Below are 24,418 nucleotides of genomic sequence, written 5' to 3'. Positions count from 1 at the left end.
GCAACTCCTCGCCGCTGAGCCGTCCAGGGATACGAAGGCTCCTGTCCCCATCCCCACAGCATTGCTTCAGCCTCCTCCCTGAGTATCAAACTCATGCCCAGGACAGACCTCTCTGACTGTTGGTTAAGGTGCCACCCAGCTTGGGGTGCTGAGAGCCAGACTTGCCGCCTGAGTTTGGCAAACCGCTGCCCTCTTTGCTAGGGCCACGGGAGGCTGCCCTGGGCCCTCATTCCCCCCACCTTCCCAGACTGGCCCCAGCCTCATCCCAAGCTGTTTGTTTTTGCATTTCACGCACACGCACCCTACTTGCAGCACCCCAGGAACAGAGACTGTAAGACACCCCTCCCACCAGAATTCCGAGGCCAGGGTTGCACAGTTCAGACAAGCTGTTTGTCCAAAACGCCGTGAGCAAGGGGAGGGACGGAGGGAGAGAGCCTGGGCGGGGAGACGTCAGCGGCGGGGAGACGTCAGCGGCGTGCAGACGTCAGCGGCGGGGAGACGTCAGCGGCGTGCAGACGTCAGCGGCGTGCAGACGTCAGCGGCGGGGAGACGTCAGCGGCCGGGCTGCGGGGAGGCCTCCTGCCTCCCATCCGGGCTTAGGCTAGCTACGAGGCAGGAGCGGACAACCAGAGGACCCGAGGGTCTCAGGCAGTGACGGTAAGCGCAAGGACTATTTGGGGAGAAGTGCTGCTCTTGTCCTGAGAGCGACTGGTCCCTGAGCGGAGTTTCCTCATTCTGACCCCGTTTCCCGACGGCGGACAGGTGGCGGGTGTGGGCACAGGGCTGCGGCCACCCTCTCCCTGGCCCGGTGTTAGTGCGTGTGCCCTGGGCGCCTGCGACATGGGGCCCGGTGCTGTGGGGTCCGAGGGGTGGGCCTGGGGAGCCACCCGCTGCCCCTTGCCCTCCGCCTGAAACCCAGCCGGTCCGTCTCCTGGTTGTTCTTTAACTTCAGCTCGTTCCGTCCTCTCCCCGCCGTGCTTCACTGATTCCAGACAGACCCGGGGGCTCAGGAGAGTCACGTCTGAAACCTCCCCGGGTGGCCCTGAGGACCCAGGAGGAAGCCCCCTCTCTGGCGGTGGCAGGGTGCCCACCCCTGTCCCTGCTGCGATCCGCATCTGCACACAGACTCGCTGATCGCCGGCCCAGTCTGGGCTCACACACAGACGGGGACATTTACACGACATTGTGTGAGCAAGGCCTTACACAGGAGTTTAGGGGTCGGAGCTGCTGTTTATACAGAGTGTGGCCAGGGAGGGTTTCTGTGACAAGGTGACCTGAGGGGTGAAGGCGGCACAGACATCCTGGGTGAGAGCCCAGGGCAGGAGGAAGAGCGGATGCAGCGCCTGCGGCTTGTGTGTGTTGGGCGGGGAGGAGGGGGGAAGGAGGCAGCACGGCTGGAGTGTGGTCAGGGTGTCACTGGGTGGACGGGGGTTGGCCTGCCAGGCGCCGTGCTCCATGGGGCTCGCAGACCCTACCCAGTCACTGCAGGGTCCCCGTGGCTTTCTGGAGCCTGGACAGATTGACAGGCCCTTCTGGGGAAAGACAGACATCTCAGATGGACATGGGTAAATGAAAGCAAAATTATGATTGAGAAGCAGAGGTCCGGCTGCAGTAGTAACTTCAGCCCACGAGGGCACGCCGAGTACGGACAGGGCTAACGGAGCCCCCGCCCCATTCTCGGTCCTTTGCTGGCCTCATCGCACTGGAATCCGCTCAGTAATCCCAGGAGTGGCACTACTGTCCTCTCTCGGGGAACTGGGAGTCGTTACAGTGATGACCGTCCCGGCTACCAGCCCCAGCACCTGGAGCAGCACCTGGAGCAGCCCCACCCGGCGGACGCTCAGGCTGTGCTCCCACCCACCTCCCTCTCCGCCCCACCAGCATCATTTCCCAAGCCCTGCTGCCTCCCACGGCCGTGCCCACTCTGGTCCAACCCCAGCGGGACACGTCCCGCCCAACCCCCGAGGGGAGGAGAGGCTTCTGGAGTTGAGTAGATCTGGCTGGTCTTGGGTCTCCGGCCATCCTGGCACTGGCGCTGGGAACAGGGAGGCTGCCTGGCTCTGGAAAGAGAAGGTTCTGCCTTCTGCTCAAGCTCCCCGTGTCCTCCCACCCCAAACCACACGCTCCCGGGCTCTGGGGCCCGGCCAGCAGGAGCGCCTGCCAAGGGACCTGGAACTCGGCGTCATCTGGGCTTTAGAAATCCCTCCAAACCTCCCCACCCCTGAAACGGTTATGATATAAAGTTAAACTTCGATCTAATCTGCAGCAGCCACCCCCCCATCCCAGACCTGACCTCTAGAGGAGCCCAGGGTGGACGCCAGGGTCAAGTGGCCTGCGTGGGAGTGCCGCCACTTAGCAGGACAGGCTCCTGGACCTCACTCACCCCTGAGCCTCCACTGCGTGTCTGCGAGGAGTGATGGTGACCCAGTTCACGGATTGTTAAGCAGAGTAAAGGAAAGGAAAACATTGGAAGGCAATTAGTGTACACAAAGGCTGGTTTATGTAAACATTTATTGGGCACCTACTGTGTGCCAGGCACCTGCTACAGACCAGAGGGAGCCCCCCATCCTCAGAGAGGGCACAAAGTGCACGACAGGTGGTGGGCACTGCTGTCCAGTCCCCAGAGGACTCTGTCCTCTTGTTTGTGTGACTGTGAGGCTGTTTGTCCTGCTTCTTCCTTTCCATTCTATGGGCCATGAGAACAGAGGTCAGGCCTTCTATTTCTTTTAGATCCTCTTACAAAACCTTGAGCAAAATTCAGAGCGTAAAGAAAGCCTCCAGTGAAGCCCTGAGGAGTGTTCTTCAGGTAAACAGGAAGGACAGCCCCAGATGCACCGACCAGGCCACTGCTGAGAACCAGAGTCAGGCAGAAGGATGCTCGGCCTGACGGAGGCCTGCATCTCCAGAGGCCCCACTTTAATTTAATTGATGCCACAGGAGGCAAACAGGCGGTTCGTTAGGGAACAAGGACGCACGTTCCTCGATGTCTCGATTCTGTTGATTCTGTAAACATAAGGAGAGGCCAACATTCTACTGTTCCGACTTTTGCAATCTTCACAAAATAAACATTTGCCTTCAAAACAACAACTGGGAAAGCCATCAGGGTAACATTCTCAAGTACTGTCGCCCCACGCCCCAGCCAGGGGTCAGGACCGAGAGAAGTCAGGACCGAGAGCTGCGTGTGGTCTGTTTGGACGATGGTTTTCATGTGGAAACCTCAGGCTGGATACTAACAGGCAGCAATTTGGGGGAAGGTTTGTTTTCTTGGTGTTGAGAGTTGACTCAAAACTGAGTGTCCCCAGTCATGGGGACATCCCTGCCTTGGTTTCCTCCGGCTGTAAAATGGGGAGCAAAATAACTTAAATGAGAGCTAACAGGGCATTTGCTCGGACCTCAGGGGTCGTGGGGACAGGACTGGCCCTGCTGGAGGCCACCGGGTAGATCAGATGCCTGCTGTGTGTTCACACAGGTCTCTCTCTCTCCAAATCGCTCGAAGAATGAGCTAAACGTTAAAAGAGGTTCTGCTAAACTTAAGTGACACTTATTGGACATTTTATCTCCCATAAAGGAGCCCATCAGAGAAAACCACACTGTGCAAATGTGCCATTTACAGATGCTGCCCTGCACCCGGCTGCCGCTGCCCGCTGTGGGCGGCACTTCTCGGAGATGCTGGCTTTCTGCAGAGGGTGGAGCATCTACGTAGCCCCAAAGGGTGCATTCTGATTGGTTTTCTTCACTACGGGCAGGAAGTTTTATGAACAGCCATTGTGAGTCATTATTAACAATTGAATCTTAGAGAAAATGGACTTTGAGAGTCCTGAAGTGCATTTAAGAAAGTGTGCCTCAGTATTTTTAAAACTTAGGGTTTTTCTGGGCCAGATGTGTTGTTCGTTAGGCAAGAACACAGGCCTCAATCAAACCATAAAACCCTATCTACAGTTGGCAGCTCTGACTTGCCAACTGGGTGCTAAACCGATCCCTAACTCAGTTCCCTAACAGCTCACCTGGAAGAGGAGGTTTCTGAATTGAACCATTAGGGCAGTGTTCTGTCCATCCAACTCCATCTCTCTCCCAGTGCTGGGAAGTATGTTTCCATGTCTGCAGGTGAGACTTGGGGAGTGGAGCTGACAAGGGCCTCTGGGCTGACTGCGGGCGTATCTAGTAGGGCTGCAAAGGGGTGGAAGGCCGTGTTTGACTCTACAAGAACCTTAAGTGTTTCCTTTCCAGTTTGAGCCTTTTAAAAATGTAAGCATGTTTCAAGTTGCAGTCTTTAAAAGTTTTCTCAGAAAGGGTCCCTCTGTCATTATTCATTGCAAAGAGAGCAGATGTCGAGTGGAAAGCCCAGCTGCTCCTACTGCCTGAGGGCCAGTCCCAGCGGCCATCCTGCTGCTCCAGCCCCCACAGTGCTCTCAGAAAGAAGCTCCTACAGACTGATTCTAGGGCGGGGCGGGGGGGGGGGTGGATTTCAAAACATACCGCCTGGTCTTGCTGTGGGCACTGATGGTCCCAGAATGACACGGGCAGCTCTGAGTCACTGTTTGCCTTTTCCCACTGTCCTCACTGAAGCCCAGATTCCTCACCATGGCCTCCAGCCCTGCCCACTCCATCCCTGGTCTCCTCTCTCACCTCCTCCTATTCACCCCACCTTCCTTCTGGTGCAGCCACTCTGCCCTCCAGCTGGGGTGGGGCGCCTTGGGCCCCCCCGCCCCGGGCTTTCCTCAGCCACCCCTCAGATTCCACGTCTCAGGAGGCCCCTCACTCTCACCCAGGTACTTCTCCGCTCGCCCGCGTATTTCTTCCCGGCACTGGGTTTACTGAAGTGTCATTCATGTCTCTGGACTGTGGCTCTTCTGTCCTCACTAGAAGGCAAGTGCCCCAAAGTAGGGACATTTCCCCACCACTGCGGGTCCCAGGGAAGTGCCTACCATGGAGCAGATGCTCAGAAAAGACTTGGGTGAATGAGTGAACATTAAACATACAATAAACCCACCATGAAATCTGCCTCTTCTCTCTCCTGGGCACAAAGTTCAAGAAATATGGAGCTGGAAATACGGCACCATGGACATTTCAGTAGAGAAGATTTAGCCTGATCGCTGTCACACGGCGGCCTCTCGGTTTGCGTTTGCAATCTGGATTCGCGTGTCTGTCTTCACATCCAGAGAAAGTGCTTTATGCCAGGATTAAGGTGCTGTTGGCAGAATTCTCTCCCTGTTATTTTCGGGAGACTAGTGTCTTATTTCAGTGTTTGGGCTCACCTTTTAGTTGCTGTATCCAGCCTCTGAAAGATGTCGACCCTGAGAGATCTGGAAACACCGCAGCTGAGCTGGGCTTCCGAGTACGGGGCCCTCATGGCCACGGTGAAGGCAGCAGGGCGGGAGCTGCTGAGTCCGTGGGGAGAGGGACTCGCCAGCAGGGCGCCTCCCTGCCAAGTGAGGGGTCCGGCCTGACTCACTGCCCGAGAGCGTCTGGGGGACCAAGCTGGCCGGGGGGCACGGCCACCTTCTCACTGCGAGGGTATCTCCCCGTGGAAGGCTGGTCTCCACCGCCCCACTGGACACACCCAGTGACCCGTCTGCTGGAGATGGAGGAAGGCCTCCTGGTAGCTGGCTCTGCGAGAACCATGTACCAGCGCTCTGGGCATTTCCGCAGGTCCTGGCGTGTGCCTGTCCCACCTCGGATGACCTGAGCACCAGGCTTGGGGTACCGCATCTCTGCACCCAGAGGGCTGGCTCCAATGGGATCTGCTGCCTATTGGCCGTTCCTGGGCCCTTGACCCCATGGTGTGATGAGAATGGCTGGCGACCCTTCTCTGACATGATGGATCCCACCTACCACCCGGACATATGTGCTCGAGGGGGGCACCAAAGCCGCCTTGGAGGGTGGGACCCCCCGAGCGCTGTTGGGTGAGGCCCACCCTGCTCCCGAGACCCTGGCCACACTTCTCCTGAGCTCCGACCATGTGGGGCGCCCACACTGGACAACGCCTGGTGCCCTTGGGACAGACAGTGAAGAGAAACGCAGTGCAGTCTCACTGCACTGACAGAGGCTGGGCCTGAACCCCAAGGCCCCGTGAAAATCTCTCTTCATTGCTCGAGTCCATCAGACTGAACCTCCTGAAATCACCCACAGTCACCCATTTGCTCTGTAGACCAACAGCAGTGCCGCCTTTCCACCCCGCTTTCCTCTGCCACCAAACCTTTGTCGGGGAGACTCCCAGAGACACATGTGGCGTCTAGGCTGACACGACCCCGGACCTGAGGTCTACCTGTTGTACCTGGTGGGGGAGTGGTCCTGGCGCTTTGTCTGCTCATCCCCACAGAGGCAGCAACTGAGGGTCTGGTGTCAGCTCCCCTTCCTGCCCTCGAGGGACACAGCCTGAGTCTGGTCGCCTGGAGCTCCACCCTCGTCAGCCACGGCTGGTGTCGCATCACCGCCAGTGCTGTGGCCACGGGCAAGTCCCTTCCCCCTTCTAGGGCCCGATCCCCTTATCTGAAAAGCAGGGAAGATAAGCATGAACATGTGAAGTGCCGTAGTAATGAAGGGCAGGGGCTAAGTGCCCGCTGTCAGCTCACCGTCCCTTGCTTTATTCCGGGGGAAATAATCTGAGGTTGAAAGAAGTCCCACCCGTGCATGTGAGTTCACTGTGGACAGCAACCTCGGCTATGACGGGGAGACTGTCAGAGGGTGGAGCCTTGGGCTTCGTTTCCTAGTTGATCTGATGTGCTAAGTGAGCTTAATGCAAGTTGATTAATGATACTCTTGGGGGGCGGAGTTACCTAGGCAGAGCCGAGAACAGCATCAAAGCAACGAGCAGGCAGGTGTCCGCGGGGATAGTTGAGGAAACCAGGGCCAGGGGGAGAGCTGCAGGGAGGTGTGCAGGCAGGACCCGGGGGGGACAGGAGGGATACCGCGGGGTGAACATTTCATCACCGGCTGGCTTCCAAAGCACCATCCTGTTTCCAGCTCCTGTGTTTGAATTTCAGGTTTACCTGAGTCTTTGAAGTTGGGTTCCTGGGCATTTCCTTGAGAATGAACTTCATTTTTTGGAAGCCACAAAAGTCAGAAAGAAGACTCGGGTGACCGGGCTTTCATCTGTGGTCCTTTGGGACCTCAGAAACTTTGATGGGAGGATGCGCCCCAGTTAAAAGAGTCAGTGGGGTTTGCACCCCATGACGTGCGGGACAGGCCCGGTCTGAGCGTGGTGGGGCTCCACGAGGCGCGGGACACAGCGACACCCAAGGAGGAGGGCGAGCCCCCCACGTCTGAGCTTCACAAATACGAATATGCCGCAGCATGAAGACCCTGTTTGCTTTCAGAAGCTGGGTCGCAGCCGGAGAGTGAAAATCAAACATTTCAGGGAAACTTTATTGACTTTTTCCTCCCAAGGACATGTGCTTCCAGGATTACCCTCCAAATGTGCTGTCAGAGAACTCTCCTTCGTCATAGCCTGGCTCACTTGGCGGGGTGTGGGGGGAGGTTAGGCACAGAGAGACCCCAGCTGACCAAGCCCAGGCACGGCCCCCATCCTCTCCTCCAGTGACGAGGGACACGGGGCAGCCGTCGGGACTAATGCTCATTCCCCGGCTTTGCTGAGTTGCTCTCTTTATGGTGGACCCTGTTGAGACGAACCTCGGAAGGTTTTAAGGCTTAGAAGTCTCAGCGCGTTAGTTGGGTGGGAAATGTTTCTGTTGCTCGAACCGATCCCTTTTCTCCGTTAGCTCAGGATGGCTTTTAACCTCTTAAATATTGTGAATTCGCTGCAGTTTCGCTCTCAGCTGGAGAGTGTCGCACTATGCGACTTCAGACTTCAGAACCTCAGGGCAGGGGGGACCGGGCTTCCTCAGCCCGTGCCCACCCCGTCTGTCAGCCGTCACCTCCTATCCCGAGTCCCTCCAGCTCCATCATGCTCCCCTGATGGACGGACGGGGCTTCCGCTCTGCTGATGTATCAACTCACTCCACCCCTCATGGCTTTAACGTCCCTCTTGGACCCTCACCACCGTCCCCGCTCCCCTAACACCTCCCGCCTCCACGGAGCAGGTGCGTTTACGGCGGGAAGATGGGGGAATCAGCCGCTCTGGTGCCGGAACCCAAGCCGCCCCGATCTGTCGGGGCATCGCGTGGAAACTCCTGGCTGAAGTGAGAGCTGAAGCCACCAGACGTGCCTCCTCACCCACTCACTCTCCATCCCCTGCACCCCGAAAACACGGCGGCCATAACCTCGGCCTCAGTCTTAAAGGGAAGGTGGCTCAGGGGACCCTGGGTGGGACCCCAGCCGCCACTTGCCTCCCCAGGAAGCAAACTTTCAGGCTCCTGGAGACCCTGTCGTCTCAGCAGCCGAGATCCCAAGCCCGCTGAGCACAGAGTATGGCTCCTTCCCCAGACGCACAGCCAAGAGCAAATGGGGTTTCTGCTGCTTTCCTGAAAACAGAGAACAGTCTCAGGTCTCAGAACCAGTAGCGCAGACGTACAGTAACGGGGAAAGCTTGTTCAAACGCAACCCAAACATGACACGCATTTCAAAAATGCACCCGGGCTGTCTTCCGGCAGTGACATCTCTGTCTCATCCGCAGCCCAAGAGCTCAGGAAACCAAGAGGGAAGGACAAGGCTTACCTGGACCCCACTGGGGGATCCGTTTCCAATCCCAGCAGAAGATGGTCCGTGAAGAAAGCCAGGCTCTGTCCCTTCTGGGCCACCGGGTTCCCAGGTGGCCACCGGCCGTGTCCCGGGAGCAGGTGTAGAGTGGCTGGTGGCCGGCAGAGCTGCCCGGGCTCTGCCTCGCGCGCCGTCAGCCCACTTCCCTCTGCTGCCTGGCTCCCGGGACTCTTCCAACTGTTCGCCCACCTCCTGGAGCCTTCGGCACGCAGACTCACCTGCACCATCTAGAGGCCTCTCCCCGCACTGGACGCAGGGCTCGGGAAGGGGGCGGCGGGCAGAGGGTCCTCCCCACCTCCCCTCCCGCCTGGCTCTGGCTTCCTGCCCAAAGACACCCATGGAATCTGTAAAATCATTGACTCCCTTCTTTGGAGGGGGTGTGTGTCTTGCTTCTCTCAGGACAACCAGAGCCTTTGGGCACGGGAACACCGGAAAGCTAAGTTAGCATTAAAACCACATTCATCGAAGTGTGTGCACCCAAGGGCCCCCACCGAGCTGGCCCCCTCCATCCAGCTGTGAATCCCGTTCACTGCTCCTGCCTGGTCCTGCCGTCCTCTCCCCACAGCTGCTGCAGGCAGAGTCACCAGGAGTGCACTCCTGTCCCCCGCCCCCCCATACACCCCATGCAACTGCAGATCATCATACACACGCCAAGTCAGTCCAATTAACACACACCCCATATAACTGCAGATAACCATGCACACCCCGTGAAACTCCAGGCAAATACACACCCCGTGGAACGAGGGATGAAGACGACATTTGAAACCAACATTTTGAAAAGACCTGCCTTTCAGGGTTGGTCAGTGCTTTCCAAAGTTCTGTGATCTTTAAGAAGGAGGCAGTGTCTCCTGCCCTCCTACCCCCAGCCCACTCGCACACGGGGGTGACCCCTCCAGGCTCGGCTTCCAGCCCCTCCTTTTCCCTCTGGTCTCCTCAGCCCAGATACATGCATCTTACTTCATACGTGAGAAAAGAAACAGCTTAGAGGGAAACAGAAACGTGTGGACTGGGTGAGGGTCCTGAGTGCGGCATCTACTCCTTTCTGAGGGTGGGCAGAACCCAGTTCATCCGACTTATTTGCCAACAACGATTATGCAGACAGACAAGGTTTAAATGAGAATTTTACCCTGAGTGTTGAAATTCGCTCCTTTTACACATCCCGTGCTGAGCCCAAACTGAAGGTTTGTGATAAATTACAATTACTAAAATTTTTAATGTAGGAACATACGAAAACGAATGGGAACTACACATCCTGGGCTAATCTAGAATTTCTATTGCGTATAATTCTGACTTTCTGGCATGCTCGTTTTCTTACGTGTGTTTGAGGATGAAGATTTTCTTCGGTGGAACTTTTTTTTTTCTACTGGAAATTAAATGGTGACTTAAAATTTACCCAAAAGAGATGACACTGATACTGCAAGAGAGGTAAAAAGGAGAAATATCAGAATGGGCACAGAGTATGGGTGCTGCAGTAGAAGCCAAAGAGGTTTTTTCTCTCTTTGAAAAATCTAAACCATATGCCACCATGTCCAATGAAAATGAAGGCACAGGGTAATTTCATTGATTCAGAGAAAGAAAGAAGTAAGATTATTGCTTATCTTCATCATTTAAGGCTTTGGAGATCAGAAGATATGTGATTTCTATTTTTCTGTCTTTCCTGAAAGACTGAGGCAGCAACAGCAAAAGGTTAAAAATAGCATTAAAAAAAGAACAAAAAGAACATAAATCAAGACTGCAGAGCATGGTTGGGGGAATGGGTCTCGGGGTCTGTGCAGAACGGAGATGTGCTGGACACTCACACCTGAGCCCCAACCTGCCTGTCCCCCCGCCCACCTGACCGTCGAGTGTTCACAGATGCCTGGCTGGGACCCAGCGGAGGGGCTGAGGGCAACCCCACCTCTGCACATGATCGTAGATGGGACCACTACGTAGTCGGTGGGACTCCTGTGCCCGTAGGAAACATGCCCAGGTTGGGAGGGACGCTCTCCCAGCAGACTGGATACTTTCCGGCGAGTGCAACTGCCCACATCCTGGGTCATCGGTGCTCAACCTCTGTGTCCTAACACCAGGCTTCTGTTGGGTGAGCAGGGAGGGACTCTGCATGCACACTCATTCCATCAGAATGGCATCTCCTGTGTTCACTTGTCACGTACTCATTCAGCAGATGCCTACGGAGAACCCCCGGGAAGCGGGCACGACGAGAGGTGCTGGGTACCACCAGGAGGAATCGGCTTGGAGGAGTCTACCCTCAGGAGAGGCAAGGCCATCGAGGAACCAAGGAACTGAAATATACTTTCTGGAGGCGATAAGCAGGCTGGGGTGGAGGACACCTGGGCTGTGTGGGTGGGATTGTTATCGTTTGCTGGTGACAGTTTCCTGCCGTCTAATTGCTGTCTGAAAAGGTGGCATGGGACCAAACACGCCAAACCAGGAAGCTCCTTTCCTGGAGCCGACCCCCGACATTACCTACCTTTATCTATTGTAACAGCTCCCCAGCAAGTGTCCTTCTGGCAACCTACAAACAGAGTTTACCCCCAAGTTCCTTCCAGGAAATGACGCTGCGCAAATTAGAGTTACTACTCAAATTATGAGTATTGGATAAAATGTTTTTATGCCCACGTGGGTATGCAGTGATAAGTTATTCAGAGTAAAATGACCAAAGCTACGTCTGTGGTGTGGAGTTGGCAGCTCGGAGTCTGTGCAGAAATGGAGCGGACCGGACAGCTGGCTTCTCAGGCCCGTCCTGGCCCAGCCCCTCCCCGTTCCCTGGAGATGCTCTGACCTGGAGCTGCTAGTGGTCTGGGTGCCAGACCTGTCCTCCTGAGAGCCCGGCCGCCCGTGTTTGTCATGGCTCTGTGCACAGAAAAGGCAGGAAAACAAATATTCATGATTTAAACGTTCACCATGTCTTCCTGAAAGTGCAGATCCTGACGAGGGCCCCGGCTTACAAACAGATGCCTGAAATATCAGAGAGGAGTTAGGTGATACGCAGGGGACAGGCAGGCCGCCGAGACGGGGAAGAGAGCCCAGGAGGTGGCCTCTGGCCGATACAGGGGGTTGGATGGTTCTGAGAGGAAAGGACTGAGTCTTGCAGGGCAAGGGAGAGAGGTGTTTGGGTGGAGCTGGGCTGTGCCGCAGCCCCGCGGGGAGAGGCCCCCCACGTGCCTGGGACATGGGGAGAAGCGGGGAGCTGACCCAAGAGGGCTGAGCCGGGCTCGGAGGGAGCGGGCACCGTGCGCCAGGGGAAGGGTTGGATTTTATACCGACGTTATCCTGATTAAAGATTTCACGAGAGGAGCAGCCTCTCTCCTGGCAAGGTGAGAAGCAGAGAGACTGAGTCCGGGGGGCACCTGCCCGTGCTGGGCCCGGGGCTCCTGCCAGCTGGAGGCGGGAGGGGAGATGCTAAGTGAGCAGCCAGCCTGCCTGCGGTGTGACCCCACCTCCCACCCCCTCCCCACCCCAGCGCAGAACCAGACGGGCTGCTCCAGGTCAAAGGCAGAGTGAACGAGGTGGGCTTCACCCGATTTTATCCCCAGCAATGAGGTTCTGCGTTTATGTGACTGAACTTGGCCACGCCAACACATGCTGCTAATAAAGAAATAAACGTCTGGCTTCTCTTTACTCCCTGTTTGCCCAGGATTTGTACCCTGGACACTGCTTCTTACAAAGGAACCCTCTCCAGGGAGGGGGACGCAGACCTGGGTGGAGAGGAGGCTCCGATCAGGGCCGGGAGGGGGCAAAGGTGAGCGTCCACCTGTGCTCTTAGCTCCCTGTGCCCCCTTCTCACGATGTGACGCCCTCTCCCCATGATGTCAGCGGTAAATTGAAATGTAATTGAAATTGATCCTCCTGTGAATGACCTTGGGAGCTTGAATTGCACAAATGTTCAAAATGCTAAATCTTTTTCATGACCTGTAATATTGTCATTCAGCTCTATAGCACAGATCAGTGTGCTTTTTTAATAAAGGAAACCACAGGAGTCTTATAAAACCTATTTGCACTGCATCAGAAAAATTAACAGAGGCGGGGAACACTGAACTTGGAAATGCGGAATATTGATGTCTTCGTTTAAAAATCAACAAATTCATTCTTCCATTAGACAAATTCATATTTCTACCATTATTCATGGCTTTGGGGAAATGGGGTTAGTGGTCCAAGAAATAATCACTCTGTAATCAGTGGAAACTCTCAGCATATGGGGAATGTGATCCCATAGTATAAACATGTAAAATTGTCAGTTCATTGTGTCATATTTAACAAAGTTCATTAATGGGATTTTAGTTATGAGAACATTTTCTTTTTTGCGGCCACACGCCGTGCAAGACCTTAGTTCCCCTGACCAGGGATCGAACCCGTGCCCCCTGCAGTGGAAGCACGGAGCCTTAACCGCCGGACGCCAGGGAAGTCCCTATGAGAACGTTTTGAAGTTTACCTGAAAGCAGAAGAATCATCAATTTACGAGGCTTACATGTTCTTGGGGGCGTTTAATTCCACAGCCCTCCCTCTTCACCTGTCAGGGATATGCCCTCATGCGCCTCAGAAACTGTGGGCAGCAAACCCCGAATGGGTTAATTTTGACGGGAATCCCACCTGGCTGGCCAAGCTGCGCCGAGTCTCTGTCTCAGCTCTCCTCCAGGTGCGGCAGCCTCACAGCTCTGTGTGGTCCCACCTTCAGCTTGACCTCCTGGACGCTTTTCTAATCTACTCCCTCCATCCCACTGACCTCCCTACTCCAGGTGACCTTCCTGTTCCAGGTGACTTCCCTGCTCGCTCAAGCTTGGAAAGCTCTGTCATGCTCCAACCTTAGGGCATCCTCTTTGGGACAGAGTTGGAGGCCGGGGGTGGCTTCCGCCCAGGGGAAGATACAGGGGGCCGTGTGGAGAGGGTGGGATGGAGGGTCTCTCCCGGTCCTTCTCTCTCCGCTCTCCTGGGGTTAATCCACACTCGGTTCCATCTCTCACCTCCTTGGAGAGCATCTCTCACCTCTGATTTCCGTCTTCACTTCTTCCTTGAGTTCCTTTGCTCCCCCCAGTTATTTCCATCTGCAAAGCCTACCACAGCTTTGGATCTGAAACATCTAAAACCAGACTCAGCATCTTGAGTGAGTGTAAGACTTACTGGTGAAGGAAAGACAGCCCCCACTGTAACTGACATTTCCCTGGAGTGGGAATGGGGAGAAATGTGCTGTCTTAGAGACTTCATGATTATGCTACTAACAAATGGTCACATACTATCAATACTGTGAGTTTCATGAACTTTAGAAATGAGTTTTATTGCATTGTTTGCATGTAATAATTACACACATATATGAAAAATAGTTGTTTGTATGTATGCAAGTGCTTGAGACAGATACAGAATCAGGAACTACTCATAATAACTGCCTTAAATTCTTTGGTCCACATACTAAATAAATATTACTGAGTACAGGAATTCACTTTATTGTATAATTCAGCCAACACTTATGAAGCACCTCTGCTCGGCCAGGCCCCGTGATAGGAAGACAGCCCCCACATCCAGCTATGTCCGATGTTCAACCGCACGGGCTCCTGGACGAGGGGGTGGGTGAGGACTTCAGTCCAGTCCATGCACAGCTGGCCACCCTCATGAGTGGGGTTTTCTCCATCCAGACGAGGCACCTTTGTGCAACATGTGTGAGGACTAACCGTGGCCCTAGCTGGGAACTGCCACTGCAGAGGTAAATAAGGTGAAGTTTGTCCCCGGAATCTGCAGGAGGCCTGGAAACACGTTGCCTACCCAGAGGCAGGTAGCGCAGCAGCTTCCTGAATTAACGAATAGCCAGGAATGACTTCTAACTAGTCATTTGTATGCCACTTTCATTTTCCGAATTACTTTATGAAATCTATTCACTTAAGAGGCGGTTTCTTGAAATTTTATTTACATTGTTCATGTGCCTAACTTTTATTTTTTAAGAACAGTTAATACAAGAGTAAACTTCACGACAGTTTACCTTTGAATTGCAGCAAAATCCCATGTTTGCTTAAGAGCACGTTAGTGGAAACAATGATTTCATGACATGAACGGATTTCATAAGCACCGTGGCACAGTTATCCAAATGTCACCTGGCCAGGTGTTGGAAGACAGACATTAGAAGGTGAAGTGAATGAGCCCTTGATCCAGGTGGAAGGCTCAGGGTGGAGACTGAGCACCACACTGAAATAGTTGGGCTTCGTCCCATAGTTACCGCTTCCCTGGGTTCACGCTGGGGCGATTTTAGAGTAATTGGAAGGATGGGGGCAGCCTGGAGCTGGGCTCCTCCTGCCAGGGGGCCACGTGGCCCTGGGGTCCCGTGGTGGTGTGGCCCAACCAGGGTTTGGGGCAGGCTGGGGTGGAGGTGGGGCAGGCTTCAGGGGCAGAATCTCCGCACAGCTTGTTGCCTCATCTGTGGGAGGATGATGAAGGGGAGGAATCAGAAGAGGCCCTTCCTTCAGCCTCGCTCCAGTAAGGAAACTTGGGACGGTGCTTAAAGGAACTTTATATAATAGAAAAACAGAATTATTTCATCCCCAAATAAGTTACTAAGGGGAGAGAAACCATGGGGTTATCTCTCATTATAGTTTAATTAGAACAGAATTAAAAAATAAAATTAATAAGATGAATTGCCAATTTTAATTGAAAAGACAGTATTCGTGGAATTGTCTTTATCTGACTCATTCTGTTAGAATTTTACAGCATCACCAAACCATAGGGTGGTGGAACCTAAACAAATGAGGGTTAGATTGTTGAGTTCTTTTCTCTCTGAAGTCCTCCTTTGAAGTGTCTGTGTGGGGTGAGGTCGGGGAGGGGGCAGGGGGGAGCTCGGGGGCTGGAGGAAAGAAGGGGATTTGACTCCTGTCTGTTCAGCCCACGTTTGGGCGTTCTGAGTGCAGTTAAGGCACAGTCTGTGTCTGGGAAGCAAGCCCGTAATGTTTTGATGGGAAGCACCCCAGAGTATTTCTGTCACACGAAAGGGTGGTTTCTTTTGTGCAAACCAGTAACTCTACCGAAGTCTTCATCTGAGCAGGACCCAGTGTGTTAGGAATGAGTGAACAGGGGGCCGCTCCCTCTGAGTTTTATCCCAAATGTCTGGCTCTGTGAGCTGTGAGGGCAGGAGTGGAAAGACCCCCTGCGGGAACCTCTGATGTGCGTGGGGGTCTCGAGTAGGGATGCCTGAGAGGCGGGGGGCCGGGAGCGGGTGTTGATAAACAGCCTGGAAGTGTGAGCGGTTAATGGGGCAGAGACAGCGGGGCAGGCCCCAGGGGCAGGGGGCAGGGAGCCGGTGATGTTCAAAGTACGCAGTTAAAATAGAAAGGGTACCAGCGCTGCGCTTCGTGTCCAACAGGAACGGTGTTTTGAGAGCACGGAATCATTCCTTTTCATTGTTCCCCTTTACCGTGAGGGCAGCCAAGAGGATGGCCACCCCCAGGAGGAAGGGCCTTCACGTCCAAGTCTGGGGGCTGAACAGAGCTGTCCCACCAGCACAGGTGACTGGACTTGGGCCAGGACGTGCGTCGTGGATGTGAGGGCCGAGGTCAGGGTGGGTAGGACGTCCCTCTCGACAACAGGGCAGAAGCAGCTGGACTCTGGGGGGGGACGCCCTCCCTGACGCGTGACCCCTGATGGGGTCAGGCTGGCTGCCTGAAAACAGCACGTGCGGGTGTGCTTGTGTTTACTTTTAACTTCCAGTTTTCTTGGCCTGGAAACCCTGAAGCTCTGACCAAACAGTTACTTTCGAGGAGATTGTGTTAACCTGAAAGACACTGTTTTCGACCCAAAACGAGTCTGTTGTTTGGAATTGGAAATCTAAGCGTCTTCCTTCCACCAAAGCTCCCCACATCAGTGGGACTGGGGGTCCAGACAGGAGGACCCCCCCCCCCCACCCAGTTACAGGAAATAAAAGTCTAAGAGTCTTCAGGCCTCAGTCTGTGACTCTGTGCACAGGCATTGATACAAAATATCCAAACTGGTTTTTGGTTTTGGCGGTGAGATCATGGGTGATTTTTGTGTGTTTGTTTTTACATTTTTTTTAAGTTTGTGTTTGAATTAGGTGAAAATTTTATGAGCATGTATAGCTTTTTATTTTCCAAAACAAGACAAAACAAAGCAAAGCAAACTCATAGGCTATTTCCACTTGAACAAATGGGAGAGAGACAGCATCACCGCTTCACTGGTCCTGTCCTGGTCCTCCCTGTGGGAGGGGCTCTGGCTGTGCTCCAGACCCGTCTTGACCAGAGGCTTCTGTGAGCTGGGGCTGGTGCCTGAGGAGCCGCTCAGGCTCAGGGCCACGGGCCCTCCGTGACCCCAAACCCCTCCACGACTTTCCTTGGAGCCAGAGGGGCCTTTTCCTACGGTCTTCGGGGCTCCTGACTACCCGAGAGGAAAAGGAAACTCTCACTTTGAGCACCTGATGCCCTGCTCTGCCCCCCGTCCCCGAGGCGGCCCTGCCACGGTCTCTGGTCTCTCTCCGGACAGCTTGGTGTTCCAGTTACAGCAAACAATGAACAAACAGCTCCTCGGCCCAGCGGGACCCTGGTCCTGGGTGGTGGGAGGGTGATGGCCCCTCTCTTGTCGTCGTTTCTGAGGACACGCTACCGTCCCACTCAGCTGTTTCTATCTACTGAAGTGCAACAGGATTTTATAGGTCTCTGAGTATATCTGCATACGCTGAAGAAAAAGTAATTTGATAAAACACTTAGAAATTCTGTGTAATGCAATTTTTCTAAGCATTCAGGCCATTAATTTTGTCCATAAATATAATAGCTGCTGCAGAATATTTTTGCTCTCTCTTGCTAGGCATGATTAATTTATTAACTTTTCAGGGTTTAGTCATATCTTTGGCATTAAAAATTAGGCTCAGACTCTCTCCCAAAAGAGGTAACATAACATGGTGGGGAGATGAAATTTACCCGTCTTGGGCAATTATCCGATGCTGTCCTGGAGCATCAGCTCAGAGCAGGGGTGAACTCTCAGAGTCAGGTCTCCCTCTGCGTTAATTTGCGGTGAAGCTGCAGCTGAGGCCCTGCCATGCCGCCCACTGAGCCTCCGGCCCCAGGACCACATGTCCTGCCCTCGGGGCCGGGGAACTGCAGGACGTTCACGGGCAGCCTCCAGTGTCTGCTCTTTTGAGACTTTTTATATTCCTTTTCCATTTTTCTCTTAATTTTTGTAAAAAGCGAACCCATCTTTGGGGGAATAGGAACCTCTACAGGCTGCTGTTCTCCAGTCTCTGGGTGTCTCTGAGGCCTTTGACAGCCGCGTCCTGCAAGTGCTCACACCTTAGCTTTTCCTGTGGGTCCACCTCTGGGTGGATGGAGAGCAGGAGCGAGGTCCGCCTCACACAGAGTATCGTCCTGTGTGTGGACCACGAAAACAGTGGACCTGAGCAGTTCCTATGTGTTAGAAGAGATCCCATTACCAGGTCGGTGTCACGTTCCTCATTTCTGGACCATGCACAGCTTCCCCTCTGTTTCCTTTTAAAAGAATCGTTTTGTTTACAGTGTGAAATGTGCCCTTTGTGAATAAGATGGAGAAGAAAGAAAACCGTTTTTCCTGAAGGACCCAAGAAGGCAAGAATTTCAAACAAAGGTGTTTTGAAGTAAAGGTTTCCTAGGAGACTGTGGGTTCATTATGGGATGTTTGGAACCAGGGAGCGGGGGCAGTGCAGGGAGACCAAGGGCAGAGTGCAGCCGTCCTCGGCAGCCTGTCCTCCTCTCCTCGCCGCCCCCTTGCCCCCAAGGTCTGCTAAGCATGCCTCTGGGAGGGGCGCTGAGGTGTATTTTTAGGGTGTGCTTTCCTCAGAGCAGCCAACTGTCCGACCGTCTCAGTCGGGTTCACAGACAGCGAGCTTTTCTCTGCGTGTCCTGTCTGGAGCAGCCCTCCCGGCACCCTGGAGAAAACCCGAGGGACGCTCGGGCCAGGCCTCTTCTAGGGGCATTTCGCTTAGAATCTGAGACCAGAGATGCGACCGAGCCCCTCTTCCTTGGATTTAAGAAGCTCTCTGTGATCCGATTAAGTTGGTTTTCGTATTTATTTCCGTCAATGCCATGGGACTGTCATCATGCAGGCACTAAAGGGCCCCTCGATTCTGAGAAGGTGCCTCTTTTCTCTGCCGAGCTTTCGTGGAACACGGAGGTTTATGGCCCTTTTACATACAATCTATGGCTCACGCCAGCGCAGAAATGTCGCCAGGAAGACCTCGTCAGAACTTCAGCTTTCCCCTCTTTGGAGCTATTCTTTATTTGCTCAGAATAAACAACAAAATTAGGAGTGTGTGTGTGTGTGTTTAAGTGTGCGCTATAGGCCTGGGTGTCTGTGCAGCCGCTGGCCCCTGTGGCTCTCTGGCCCTTGAAAATGGCTGGTCTAAGTTGAGATGTGCTGTAGGCATAGATCACCCACTGGATTTCAAAGACTAAGCACGAAAAAATTGTAAAATATCTCAGTTGTTTGCAATTGATTATATGTTGCAATAATAATATTGATATTTTGGATACATTGGGTTAAATAAAACAGTATTAAAATTAATTTACCTGTTTCTTTCTACCATACAGCTGTGGCTCCCTTTCTACTTCCCTTGGACAGCACTGGTGTGGGTAATACACCCATGGCCTAAAAGCCAGGATTTCGAGGGGCTGTGTATCTGGCATTCCCTCTGCAGGCAACTAATGCTTGACTACGTGATCATTTTGGGTTCAATGAGTCTCTTGGACTCAATATGTCTTTTTTACATGTTATGTATTGCATGTTAGCTAGATGTTCTTAACTGTTTTTTAAGAGACAACAAAGTGTTAACTATAAAGAATGTGGAAGGAGACTCTATAAGTTTGCTGCATACTTAGGACACGCACAGACGTAGGATGACCACAAAGGCCCCCCGGCCCCTGAAGGCTGCGTGACTGCAGCAGGGAAGGGCCCCTGCGCTCTCCCCGCCCTGGGTTTCTGCTGTGTGTCTGTGTGCCCTGCGCCTTCCGTCTGGGACCCTGGCTTCCCCTCGCCACATCCGGACGCTGGCTGCAGAGGGAGCCTCCGTCTGTGTCGCTTGGTGGGCGCCTTACACAGAAGGCTCTGCAGCCGCCTCTGTTCCCCAGCTCAGTCTGCCCCACGCCGCTCTCTGAGCCCAGGGGGCTTCTCCACGCCAGTGGAGGTGGGCCCCCTCCGCTCCCAACCCGGACGACGTAGAGGAAGCCACTCTGCTCCCCTTTTGCATCTCTTATCCGCCCTGAGCTACTGTCGCACAAGCAGCCTCGGGCCCCATCCTGGCCGGTTCCGAAGAAAGACCAGGCTCTGGCGTGCTTTTCTGCTTTGCTGTTAAATCTCCCCCTCCTCCATCAAGGTCACAAACAGTTGATTGAAACGTTTATCCCCAACCCAGTTCTCTCCCTAGAGGGGGATTTCTCCACTTCCTTACGCCGGCCCACTCCAGTCTCCACAGTGCGCAGGAATGTATGTGGAATGTTTGTTTTAGAATATTTTCTGAATATTTCTTGGCTCAAATCAATATTTGGTATATGAATCTTAGAAATACTAACCCAAGAGGGAGAGGGGTAAGTTACAGGAAAGAATGTGCTTTTCAAATACAAGAAAGAAAGCAGGTGGCTGGGCCACCAGGGTCCGTCTGCTCTCATTAGGATTGCTCAGGAAGACTTCGTGTTTGTGATATTTTAAATTCCTTTTCTTTGGGGGGTGGGCGGGGGCAACTGAAATTTCTGGATTGCTTCTGGACAGCTCAAGAGACAAATGGAGACAAACTCCAGGGAGAAGTGGACGGGGCTGACTCGTGGTTACTCCCCACATTGGAGGGTGCAAGGTGTGTGTCCTTGGGTCAGGACCCCACTGCTGGTTGTGGGGTCCTGACCATCTTTTAAAGAGGTTTGCCGTGCTCGTCAATGGGTGCTTAACGAATGGTGACTGACTGCGTGAATAATTGAAGGCAAGGCGATGTGTTTATTCGCTCGAGTTGGTTCAGCTGTGAAATTTAATCACTAACAGTAATCACAGTATTGAACCAGAATCACTAACATTGGTTTTCTGCTGCTCCAGGAATCCTCCAGTTTCCTAAGAAATGTCAGAAAGTCCTTCAAACTTAAGTTTAATCCCTTTTAATAAAAATAAGCCCAGATGGCGTAATTTATGGAGAGAGGGGCTATATTAGTGCTTTAAGCATGGGCTCAACGTATTAAACTGTTTTTACTCTGGGGAAGTCACAATTTTTCTTTTTTGGAGTAAGATTTGACTGAACATAGTCTGATTTTCTGAAGCAGCAAATGAACCAGTTCTTAATTCTGAATGTTCTCTGGGGCAAAAATGGTAAAACACAAAAATTCCCCAAATTTATTGGAACAGCATCTCCACGTGCCCACCCAGATGCCTCACGGTTTGTGCCCAAGAGCAGCAGAGATGGGCTGAGTCCCTCTCCCAGGTGTGACCTCTGGCTGCATTAACAAGAGGGGGAGGTGGGGTCTGGCTGACACCTGGCCCGGGGACTGGCTCCCTGGAAAGCCACCCCTGGCTCGCCCTGTGCTGTCCCCGGTGGCCCTGGAGCTCCTGGTCAGGCCAAGATTGCTCTTGCCCAGAAGCAGACGGTGACCCGTCTCACTTCACGCCCATCCCAAGTCCCAGTCCCTCGGGAGCTTCTGTCTGTTCAGAGCCGATCCAAGCTTCCAACGAGCTGGTGGAAACGCCAGGGCAGAGCCCGTCTGCAGGGGGCCAGGTCGGAGAGCCGGCCCTCCGAGGAGGCCGTGAGGACCGGCCCCGGCCATGCCGGGGGGCAGGTTCCTACTCTTCTCCGCCGTGGTCGCACTGAGCGTGGCTGGGCTTGCTGACCGGCCCACGCACAAAGAGGACACAGCAGCCCTCCCGGGTCTCGGCTCTGGGGAAGGGCTGGGCTGCCAGGTAGGCAGGCCTTACAGATCTGCCCTGGCCTTGGCCTTGGTCTGTCCTCAGCTCAGAATCTCCATCCTCAATCTGCACCTCGCCAGCCGCCCTCTGCCCGCTGTGCTCCTTTCCCGCCCCCTCAGTGGGCCAGGATGTGCCTGTCCCACTGTCCAGACCGTCCCCTCCCTCATGCAGAGGACCCTTCCGGCCCCGAAATCCATCATCTTCTCTTCTTGCTTTATTTTCTCCACCTGACAATTTAGCTACGTGTTTCTCTCCCGTCATATCATGAGGATTTATCAATTCCGGTTACTGCTGGACCTCCGTGTCCAGCTTGGTGCCCGACACATAATAGACGCTAAATCCTTTCAATCACGATGACGTAAATACTAAATAAGTGTTGATGGGAGAATCCGTTTGGAAAGCATGGACGTATCGGTCAGGGCTGTTTTTAGCTCTTGAGCTCTTGGATTGCACAAACCCGCCATTCTACTTCAGGTCCGCCCTCAGACGGGCGTCTGGGAGTCTCTGCCCGCGAGGTGGGCCAGGCACACCACTTTTCCTCTGGGTTCTGGGTCCCACCCAGCAGGGGTCTCAGCACCCCCGCCTGGAAGACCCCTTTATTCTTGTGCCCGGGGTCAAGCGTGCGGGCTGCCCTGAGGGGGCTCCTCGGCCACAAAGTCTGGCATCCTGCCGGGACCGCCAGGGCAGGTCCCTCTCCCCTCAGCACCAGATCTCCTGGAGGTCCTGGCCTCTTTTTCTGCCTCTGCTCTTAATTGAGCTGATCTGTTACCAAGCTTCAAAGGGCAGGGAAGTCCCTCCCTCCCAGGGGACCAGGGCAGACTCCCTGGTCCCTGCCTCATACCTTTGTTTCCTTGATTGAAGTATAATCTGCATAAGTAAAACACACAGATCTGAAGAGTTCAGCTGAATGAGTTTGGACAAACACATACACCTGTGTAGCCTCCACTCCAGTCAAGACCCCCTCCCCCTCCCAGAACCCCCGGCCCTTGCAGGCCCCCCGACTCCCGTTTCTATCACCAGGGCCCAGTTTTACTCATTCTACAATGTAATACTCGTGGGGTACACTGTAGGTGTTTTGAGTTTCAATAGTTCTTTTTATTGCAAAGTAGTGCTCTGTTGTACGGACGTACCTCAATTTGTCTATAAATAACTTCGAGTTATTTCCAGCTTTTTGCTAATTATGAACAGAGCTGCTATGAACTTTCTTTATCAGGATTTGAGAGGACAGAGGTCTCCATTTCTACTGGACAAATGGGAGAAGAATGGCTGGTTCATAGATCAGGTGCATGATTGATTGAATAAGACAGTGCTGGGCTGCCTTCCCAGGTGCGGCGTCATTATTTCCCTTTTTCCCTGGGAATGTGTAACACTCACTGTGCCCGTCTTCCTAACCTCAGCCGTGGCAGTGAGTGTGAAGCCTTGTCTCCTGATGGTTTTAATTTGCGTTTCCATGATGACCGGTGAGACTGAGCATGTTTTCATGTGCTTATTTTCTTTTGTGAAGTGTCTGTTCGAGTCTTTTGCCCATTTTTAAGAACTGGGTTGCTTACTGTATATTATTTTATTTTTCAGGGGATGAGCTTCATGTTCTATCGAGGTATAACTGATGTATAACGTCATGTTAGTTTCGGGTGCACACGCGATGATTCATTATTTGTGAACTCCGGCAGGATCGCCAGTGTCCAGTTACTACCCAGCTGCTCACTTTCTCGTTCCTGAGGTGAGGCCAGTTCTCTGGCAGCTCTGTGTGTTGCTGGTACTTTCCTCCGTTTTATGACTTTTCCTAACCGTCCGCCTGTCTTTTTCTGCAGCCTTGGCTCGGAATTCCCATGTGATTACCCTGATTCCAGCCACGCAGGATGGAAATCACTCAGGTGGGAGACTCTGTCCTCCCCAGCGGGGATCCTGAGAGGTGCCACGTGGGCCGGGGTGTGAGTGCGTGTGAGTGTGTAATGATGGGTGTGAGCGTGTGAATGACTGTGTGAGTGTGTACTCGTACACACACGAACGTGCGCAAGCTGAGGCCGGGCCCCCCTTGCAGCATTGCTGCGATTCCAGGGATGCTGGTGAGTCATGTGTGAAGGGAGGCTGCGTGCCTGGTGCAGCCCGGGAGCCTGCTTCACCTCCCGTGTCACTGCTGGTCGTGTTCTCACCTCTGTCAGGTTGGCATTTGTCCTGGGTGGGAGTCCACACGCAGCCTCAGCCCCCTGGACTTGGCGGGAAGGCACTGGCCTCGGGTGTGGACGGAAACTCTTTGGCTTGGACACCTGTCAAATGATCTTTCAAACACAGGTGCACATCGTCACGGCTAACAAATGCAAAGTAATTTTTTAAATCCCTTAATTCACAGTGACTTTGGAAATCATGAATGTTCTGCTAAGGATACAAGTCCTATTATGTGTGTGTGGAGATACAATGGGGGACACTGAAAAGTGGTTAACCCATATTCTCAACATGTGGGTGCCCATCGCACCCCCGCACCGCACCCCACAGGTTGAAGTTCCGGGAACCTGGCCCGCCTCCCTCTGGTTGATTCAAATGAGGCGGGGAGGGGAGGGGGCGGAGACGGGAGCGCTCACAATCCAGCGGCCTTGCCGGCTGTCCCGAGCCGGCGGCCCCTCCCTCGTCAGGGCCCCAGGAGCGCAGCCCACGGTCATCCCCCAGGAGGAAGGGCCGGCAGGGGCCTGACGCTGGGCCTGCTGCCCCGCCTCAGAGGACGGAGCAAAGCCCCTCACGCAGGCCTTTTGGGTAAAGAGGTGATGCGGGAGGACTGGTCCCAGTCCTTCCTCCGCGGCCCTGAGCCCCACTCTGCCTCGGTAACAGCACCAAACACGTTTCCGGGCCCTTAAAGCAGACCCGCCGGAGGCGGCCG

At 53.8% G+C, this 24,418-nt stretch overlaps 1 long non-coding RNA gene across 1 annotated transcript; it reads left to right on the top strand.

Annotated features, from left to right (window-relative positions):
* The first annotated feature begins 554 nt into the window (after nucleotides 1-554).
* Nucleotides 555-23,470, top strand: LOC307196080. Its single transcript, XR_013831031.1, has 3 exons — nucleotides 555-657; nucleotides 23,119-23,266; nucleotides 23,358-23,470. It is a non-coding gene; the product is annotated as an uncharacterized lncRNA (long non-coding RNA).
* Nucleotides 23,471-24,418: the final 948 nt, after the last annotated feature.

The sequence above is a fragment of the Stenella coeruleoalba genome (assembly GCF_951394435.1).
Source record: "Stenella coeruleoalba genome assembly, chromosome: 13".
Classification (NCBI taxonomy): domain Eukaryota; kingdom Metazoa; phylum Chordata; class Mammalia; order Artiodactyla; family Delphinidae; genus Stenella; species Stenella coeruleoalba.
Note: the sequence above shows the minus strand (reverse complement) of the source record. Positions and strands in the feature narration are given on the sequence as shown.